This window comes from Lagopus muta, chromosome 14 (assembly GCF_023343835.1).
Source record: "Lagopus muta isolate bLagMut1 chromosome 14, bLagMut1 primary, whole genome shotgun sequence".
Lineage (NCBI taxonomy): Eukaryota > Metazoa > Chordata > Aves > Galliformes > Phasianidae > Lagopus > Lagopus muta.
Window position 1 is genome coordinate 1,337,090 of NC_064446.1, and position 8,705 is coordinate 1,345,794.

The 8,705-nt window shown below is 55.3% G+C and overlaps 1 pseudogene; it reads left to right on the forward strand.

The window, feature by feature from the left end:
• Positions 1–678: 678 nt before the first annotated feature.
• On the forward strand, positions 679–5,326 carry LOC125700224 (protocadherin beta-15-like; annotated as a pseudogene).
• The last annotated feature ends 3,379 nt before the right edge of the window (positions 5,327–8,705 follow it).

An 8,705-nucleotide genomic window follows, 5' to 3' on the forward strand; every position in this document is an offset into this window, starting at 1 on the left:
TAGATCAGATGGAGGAGAGCATGTAAGCATTTCAGGTTGGATGTTAGGGACAATTTTTTCTCATAAAGAGTAGTGATGCACTGCCACATTGGTTAGTGGGTACAGCAGGGGGGTTGATGGTTGGACTTGATGATCCTTTCCAACCTTAATTTCTCTACGATAAAAGATCTACTAATAAGTCTCCCCCTACTCAGGATGCCTTGACGAGGAGATCCTTGCTTCTTGACATGGTTTAGGCAAGGGGATCACTGATGCCAGGGTTGCAGCAAAGTGTACAGCCCCTTCAGTGTCGTAGCAGATCTCAGAGCATTGTTGTGTGATGCCACACTTCAGAATAGGCGCAAGGTAGGACATGTTTGTCCTGTCAGGGAAGAAAGCTGACTTTCAAACAGGAAAGCATTAGAAGCCTGGAACCATAAAGCGTGCTGATATACACACTGTGAAGAAAACAGGATCAGAGTTCTGTCCTGGAAGAGTATTATGACATGAGCATGACAGCGTGGTGGAGTAATGGTGAATCATTTGCCTACAGCACAATTCTGTGTAAGCTGTCTGGCAGCAATTCTCCCATTCAGTACCACTCTGTGTCAGGACTGCTCTTCCAGTTAATTACCGTAAGGGATTAAAAAAAAAAAAAAAAAAAATTAAAAAAAAGGAAAAAGAGGAAAGTAAGACAATGCACTGACTAGCAGTGAGAAAATACTTTGCAAAGACCAAACAGAACGGAGGAAATGAATTCGCCGTGGAGACCTGAGAAGTGATACCCAGAGCAGCAGTGCGTGTGAGGGCAACAAGCCTGCTGCCAAACGGGGCGAGTATTTCCATTGAGATTTGGGATCGCGTGTGCGAGGGGAAAGGAGATTCGAACCGGGAACTGGTGGGAAGGCGGAGAAGGAGCAATTCGGCGTCGCGCCGCTGGGTGGGGATGTTGTCCACGGAGCGGCAGGTCCCTGTGGCCGCAGCGCGCTTTCAGGCGCAGGCGCGCAGAAGAGCCGTGCGAGCCGCTCGGGAAGGGCGGCGGGGCACGGAGCCGGGCGCTCGGGGGCTTGGGGGCCGAGGCGCTGTGAAAGTGCGGCGGCTTGGGGTCGGCGAGCGGCAGCGCGGCGCGTCGGGGCCGGCGAGCAAGGCGGCGAGGCATGGAGGGCGCCGGGAAAGGCCGGCCGTGGCGGAGAGGGACGGCGAGCGGGAGCCGGAGCGGCGGCGGCGGCCAGAGGCGAGTGGTGCTGTGGCTCGTGTGCGTTTGCGTGTGGGAGAGCGGGGCCGAAACGCTGCGCTATTCCGTGTGGGAGGAAATGGCGAGGGACTCGTGGGTGGGCAACGTCGCCCGGGACCTGGGGCTTTCTCCGAGCCAGCTGGCGGCTCGCAAGGCGCGCGTGGTGTCCGAGGGGAGCGAGCAGCATTTCCGCCTCGATCCGCACAGCGGCGTCCTGACGGTCACGGAGACGCTGGACCGAGAGCGGATCTGTCCGCACAGCGAGAGCTGCGCGCTCTTCTTTAAGCTGTTCTTTGAGAACCCGGTGCAGCTGATCCGCGGGGAGGTGGAGCTTCGCGACGTGAACGACAACTCCCCCGTGTTCCCGCAGAAGGAAATTATTTTGGAGATACCCGAAACGGCAGTTCCCTCATCACGGTACCACCTTGAAGCAGCTCAGGATAAGGACGTGGGCATTAACGGTTTGCAGAATTACAGCCTGTCCCCGAACTCGCAGTTCTCCCTAGCAGTCGAAACAGGGAAAGGCGGTGCAAAATACGTGAAGCTCGTACTCGAGAGGCCTTTGGACCGCGAGGAGCAGCGGGAGCTGCATTTGGTGCTCACAGCCACGGACGGGGGCTCGCCGCCCAGGTCGGGCACGGCTGAGGTGCGGGTGGTGGTGCTGGATGCCAACGACAACATGCCGGTGTTCTCGCGGGAGGTGTACGAGGTGCGCGTGGCCGAGAACAACCCCCCGGGGCAGCTGGTGGTGCGGGTATCGGCCTCAGACCCCGACGAAGGAACTAACGGCAAGGTGCGGTATGAGTTTACACAGACATCGCAGGGATCCCGACAGCTCTTCGATCTGAACCCTCAGACAGGGGAGATCCGTATCACCGGAAACATCGATTTTGAGGAAACAGAATACCATGAGCTTGAGGTCAAAGCCACAGACGGCGGCGGTCTGTCTGCGCACAGCAAAGTGCACGTGGAGGTGCTGGACGAGAACGACAACGCGCCGGAGATCGAGCTGAGCTCGGTGAGCGCGTCCATCCCCGAGGACGCCCCGCCGCGCACCGTGGTGGCCCTGCTGAGCGTGCGGGACCGCGACTCCGGCGACAACGGGCGGACGGAGTGCGCCGTCGAGGGCGACGTGCCGTTCAGCCTGACGGCCGCGTTCGCCGACCACTACGAGCTGCGCACCAGCGCGGCCCTGGACAGGGAGACGGCGGCCGAGTACAACGTGAGCATCGTGGCGACGGACCGGGGCCGGGCGCGGCTGAGCGCTCGCGAGAGCGTGCGGGTGCGGGTCGGCGACGTGAACGACAACGCGCCTCGCTTCACGCAGGCGGCGTACAGCATGTGGGTGAGCGAGAACGAGGCGGGCGCGGTGCGGATCGGCAGCGTGAAGGCGACGGACGCGGACGCGGGCGCGAACGGGCGCGTGAGGTACGCGCTGGTGCGGGAGGAGGGCGAGGAGCGGCCCGCCGTGTCGGTGGACGCCGAGAGCGGGGCCGTGTCCGTGGTGCGGCCGCTGGACTACGAGCAGGTGCGCGCCGTGGAGGTGACGGTGGTCGCCGCCGACGGGGGCTCGCCGCCGCGGAGCGCCACGGCGCTGGTGCGGGTGCTGGTGCGGGACGAGAACGACAACGCGCCCGTGGTGCTGCACCCGCCGGCCGACGGCGGCGCGGCGCTGGGCGAGCTGGTGCCGCGGCGGGCGCGGGCGGGCTACCTGGTGGCCAAGGTGGTGGCGGTGGACGCGGACGCGGGGCAGAACGCGTGGCTGTGCTACGAGCTGGCCAAGGCGACGGAGCCGGGGCTGTTCCGCGTGGGGCTGCACAGCGGCGAGGTGCGCACGGCGCGGGCCGTGGGCGAGCGCGACGCGGCCCGGCACAGGCTGGTGGTGCTGGTGCGGGACCGCGGGCAGCCGCCGCGCTCCGCCAGCGCCACGCTGGCCGTCGCCCTGGCCGACGGCTTCTCCGAAGGCCGCCTGCGGGCGAGCGAAGAGGCGCCGGCCGCCGAGCCCGACGGCCGCCTCACCCTGTACCTCAGCGTCTGCTTGGCCTGCGTGTCCGCGCTCTTCGTGGCCGGCGCGGCGGCCGCCGTGGCCGCCCACGTGCGGCGGGCCCGGCGGGGCGAGCCGGGGACCTTGCCCGCCTTCCCGCGCTCCGCCGCCGACAGCGGCGCCGGCTCCCTGCCCCGCAGCTACGTCTACGACGTCCGCCTCGCCGCCGGCACCGTCGACAGCGAGTTCCGCTTCCTCGGGCCGCTCTTGCCCTGCTTCCCCGCCGGGCTGCCGCACGGCGCGGCCGAGCGGCGGAGCTCGCTGTGCTCGGCCGGCCTCGGCCAAGAAGAAGGCGACTGGGCCGTGCAGGTGAGGGAGCGGAGCCCCGCGCGGGGGCCGAGGGGGAGCGCGGGGGCAGCGCGGTGCGGGGCGCGGAGGGAGGCGGGGACGGAGGCTGCGAGGGAGGGTTCGGCCCCGAGTGCGGCTGTGCGACGGCGGGGAGCTGCGGCGAGGCCGTGGCGGTGATGGGTGGCGTCGCGTTTCTCCTGCACGGCATCGGCGACGGCATAACTGCTGTCACCTCGGCGTCTGTTTCCCCTCCGTTGCTGTCTGAGTTCCCCCATCCCTTATCCTCTTTTTACCTTTGGCTTTAAAGCACGGTATTTGTTATTTGTTCCTGCGGGAATCGATAGTGGCTGCTCCTCTCTTCCTGATCCCAAAAAGATTTCCAGTTATGCTTTTCTGAAGTCCATATGCACGGGCTTCATAGGGCTATGGGGTTCGTTACAGGGTTTTAATGTTGTCTTTTCCGGGTCAGAGAGCTGTGTCCCCGCCCTCCTGTTTCTTTGCCTCTGGGCAGGGAAGAGTGGTCTCCCATTCACATCGGTTCAGATGAGCCTTCCCAGCTTCTCGCTGACACCTGCTTGTCGTTAACGGCCCCATGTCAGCCCTGCACTGTGTTCTTTGCAGGGCCGAGCTGCCGTCTCTGAAGGCACGGGTGCCAGGGCAGCAGAGGAGAATGCCAGTTTGGATCAAAGCCCCTGGCTCAGCCATCAGTAAGGGAGGAGAAGGAGAAGCATCTCGGTCCTCGTGGGCTGATCTCTTCCAATTGAAATGAAGGAGGCACCAACACTGTACCAAAAATCACCGGGGAAGCAGAGATGTGCTGTGTGAGAAGTCAAGGACAATCTCCTCTGATGCAGTACTTTATTCATGTGTTCATATTTAAATTTTGTTACGTTTGGAGGTGGATGCATGCTGGGATCACTGAGTCGTGATATCAGATTGTGATAGTGCTATTGCTCCTAAGCATTAAGTGAAAAAGGAGAAGGAAATTTTCTACTATTGAAGCTCCCATGTTCATACATCTGCTTTTATGCACTATTTCTCTGTTTTAGTTTTGGTTGTTGGTTTGGTTTGGTTCTTTTCCCAGAGTAAAGTCAAAATGAATGATTCTGGAACATTTTGGGATTATGGAATATTAGATAATAGAAGATTCAAAGCAATGTGGAATTTCCCTTTGCTCATGTATTTCCTGGAGTTGAATGCCTGGTGACAGAAACCAATAAAGTCTGCTGAGAAGTCTGAAAGAGTCTGAGCTTCATTCTTATGTGCAAAGTTATTATTCTGTTGTAGAGATGCACTGAGGATCAGTGTTGCTCTTCAAGCCTTCTACACCGGAAGCTGAAGGACAGCTTGAGGTCCCTGTGTCCGTGTGAAATGAGGGCAGTCATGGTGAGCAGTGTCTGGGGAAGCTCTTCTCATGCGGATCTGTTCCCTGCCACAGCGGTGCCAGCCATCAGGGTACAGTAAAAGAAGGGGACGGGTCCCCCTTCCTCTCTCTGAGGTCGTAGGGGCGAATCAGCAGCATTGGTAGGAGCATAAGGGCACAAATGGCAGGTGGTGCTGTAACTGCTGTGTGCCATGAATGAGGAGCTGCATTCCAAGTGGATGTGCTGATGCTGGCTTACAGCTGGTTTTTGTAAGACGTTTCTGTGTTGCTGATTGTCCTGTTTGTTGTGTGAATGGAGCTGACTTGCTTTGTAGTGGCTGATATGATGGTTTGTTTGGCCTTTAGGAGGAAAAGCACGTTTAGAACAGTGACTAGTGAGTTGTTGCTGAGTAGTGCTGCACAGAGCCAGGGCCATTTCTGCTTCTGATTGTGCCCTGAGAGTGAGCGTGCTGGTGGGGGGCAGAAGGAGGCCTGCTGGCCTGAACTGGCCAGAGAGATGTTCTCTGCCATGTGACATCACACAGAACTCTATAAGTGGGGAGAGACCTATCCCAAAGGGGGTGTGGATCCTTCCCTAGGGGTTGATTGGACTTGTTCAGAATGTTCAGATAGGCCTGGCAGTTTCTTCAGCCCTCACTGCAGTGCTGCTGGTAGCTTTGAGGCCTGTGCCAGTTGCTGTGGCAGCACATCTGAAATCCCACTGTCTAGATCCACTGACAAGGATCTAGCTTTCGCCCATCTGAAGTTCCTGTATCCCAATGCATGCATCATGGGAAATAAGCAAGAGCTGGAAAACACAACATAGAAAGTTAGAAAAATATTGTGCATATGTTCTCATGGAAATGTGGTGAGAAGCTTCACACAACTGGAATTCTGCGATGAAGAGATACATGCTGTTTACAAGAGTTATGCAGGGAAGGATGGGTGAGGGTGTTGCCTTCTCAGAAGGCTCGGGAAACAACAGACCCACGAGCCTCGTGTCTGTGCCGGGGAAGATTGAGCCACAGATTCTTCTGGAAGCCATGTTAAGACACATGCAAGAAAAGGAGGTTATCCAAACAGCCAGTGTTGATTCAATGAGGGCAGATCCTGTCTGATCCACCTGGTGTACTTCTATGGTGCAGGAACAGCATCACTAGACGAACGAAACGTAACATAAGTGGAGTCATCGACATGGACCTGTGCAAGGCCTTTGACATGGTCCCACACAACATCTTTATCTGTATGCTGAAGAGATACGCATTTGAGTGGTGGACTATCCAGTGGAGAAGGTTGAATGCTTATAGACATAGGATTGTTGTCAAGAGCTCCATGTCAGATGGCAGCCCGTGACAAGTGGTGTCCCCTGGGGTCTGTGCTGGAACCAGTGCTCCTCAAAATCCTTGTCAGTGGATCTAGACAGTGGGATGAAATGCACCCTCAGCAAGATAGCTGGTAACATTTATTTCAGTGGTGCAGTTGATACAATAGAAGGAAGGGTTGCCTTCCAAAGGGACCTGGACAAGCTTGAAAAGTGAGCCCATGTGAGTTGAATGAGGTTCCACAAACAGAAGTGGCTTGAAGTTGGGCTCAGGTCATTCCATGAGCTGACAGAGTACTGCCACGTGGAGAAGGACTTGGAGTTTCAGGTGGACAAAAAGTTTGACGTGAGCCATAAGCCCAGATGGCAACCTGTATCCTGGGCTCCATCAGAAGAGCAGTGGCCTGCAGGGTGAGAGAAGTGATTGTCCCACTCCCTTCTGCCTTCTTCAGGAACCACCTGCAGTGCTGTGGAACAATTGAAGCAGAATTGAGGGGAGGTTGTGAAGGTGATTACAAGGCTGAAGCACCTCCTGTATGAAGAAAGCCTGAGGTGGACTGGCTTGTTCAGCCTGGAGGAGGACTGGGGGGAGACCTCACGGTGGCCTTCCCATACTCGAAGGGAGCTTATCAACAGAGATAGACTGAGTTTTTCCCTTCCCTGTCCCGCCCTGCTATCTCCTTCTCTTCTTCGCTATACCTTTCTAGTCATCCTTTCAGGTATTCCTAAACCTCTCTATCTCCAAATTGTGGAAGTAGTTTACAGCTGTTTGAGTTCTTTGTGCACAACTGGGGAGAATTTTCTGTTTTGTGTGTTAGCTTGCTTCTGAGGTGACACACTTGAGCGGAGGTGCAAGAGAGGAAATCCTTGTCAACGCAGAAAAGAGAAATGAATTTCACACAGGAAAGCATTACAGACATTGTTGTTTTAAGTGAGGTGTGATACACAATGTGATGAAAACAATATCAGGATTCTGTCCTAGAGAATCATCTTCCTAGTGTGATAGCAAGATAGAGTGATGGTGAGTCATTTGCTTACAACACCTTTCCCTGTAAGCTGTGTGGCACCAGTTCAGTCATTCAATGCTGGTATGTGTCTGGTCTGGTCAACAAGTTATTCACCATCTGGCAATTAAAAAGTAGAGAAAATGAGGAAAATGTGATCGTGCACTGAATGGAAACAACACATTTAAACATATTCCACAGTGCACGGAGGAAAAGAGTTCATGAGCACCAACATGGAGTGAATGCAGCAAGACAAGAGGAGGACATGAAGATAATCAGAAATGGATGAAGGAAGAGTAAGTGATGTCATCCAGTTGGACTTGTGCAAGGCTTTTGATATGGTCCCACACAACCTCCTTATCTCAAAGTTGGAGAGGTGTGGATCTGAAGGATGAGCTGTTCAGTGGATAAGGAATTGAATTGGTTGGATGGTCACAGCCAGGTGGAAACTGGTGAAGAGTGGTGTCCCCCTGGGGTCTGTCCTGGGACTAATGCTCTCCAACATCTCAATCAATGAATTGAGACAGTGGGATCAGATGCACCATCAGCAAGTCTGCAGATGACACTTAGCTGAGAGGTACACTTCATGCACGAGATGGTAGGGATGGATTCAAAGGACCTGGACAAACTTGGGAAGTGAGTCCACATGAATCAAATGAGGTTCAACATGTCCATGAGGTGGACTTGGACTTTGGTCAGGTTCTTCCGAGTATGATTACAGTCTGGGAGAACAAACTGAGAGCAGCCCTGTGGAGACTCCGAGTTTCAGGTGCACCAAGATCATGACATGAGCCATAACTGTGTGTCTGCCACCCATATGACCAACTGTATTGTGGGCTCCAAGAGAAGAGACATGGCAAGCAGGGTGAGGGAGGTGCTTGTCCCCTTCTGCTTTGCGCTCATGAGGATCCACCAGAATACTGTGTCCTGGTTTGTGCCCACCAGCAGTGACATGGAGTGAATGGAGCAAGACAAGAGAACATAAGAATGTTGAAGCAGCTCTGCTATGAAGAAATGCTGAGGCAGACTGGCTTGTTCAGCCTAGAGAAGAGTCACATTGTGCCTTTCCAATACTTACATGAACTTACAAACAAGAGCGTGATTGACTCTTCACATTCCTTCCCTTCTGCACATATCTGTGAGACTGGGGGGTCCCAGCTGCTGTTAAAAGGACCACAGTGGAGTTCACAATGCATAAACATGAACACAGCTGAGTGCTAACTCTGAGTGCTCAGGCACTTCCCATGTGGGCACTATTTCTCTTGTTCCAGAGGGATGCTCCCCTTGGCATCAGCCACACTCTATCAAACAGGAAAGCATTAGAGCCCTAGCAGCTTTGGGTGAGTTGTGATACACAGTGTGAAGAAAACAATATCAGCATTCTGTGCTACAGCAGAAATATCATTCCAGTGTGATGGCAAGATGGGGTGATGGTGAATCACTTGCCTGAAACATCTTTCCCTGTAAGAAGT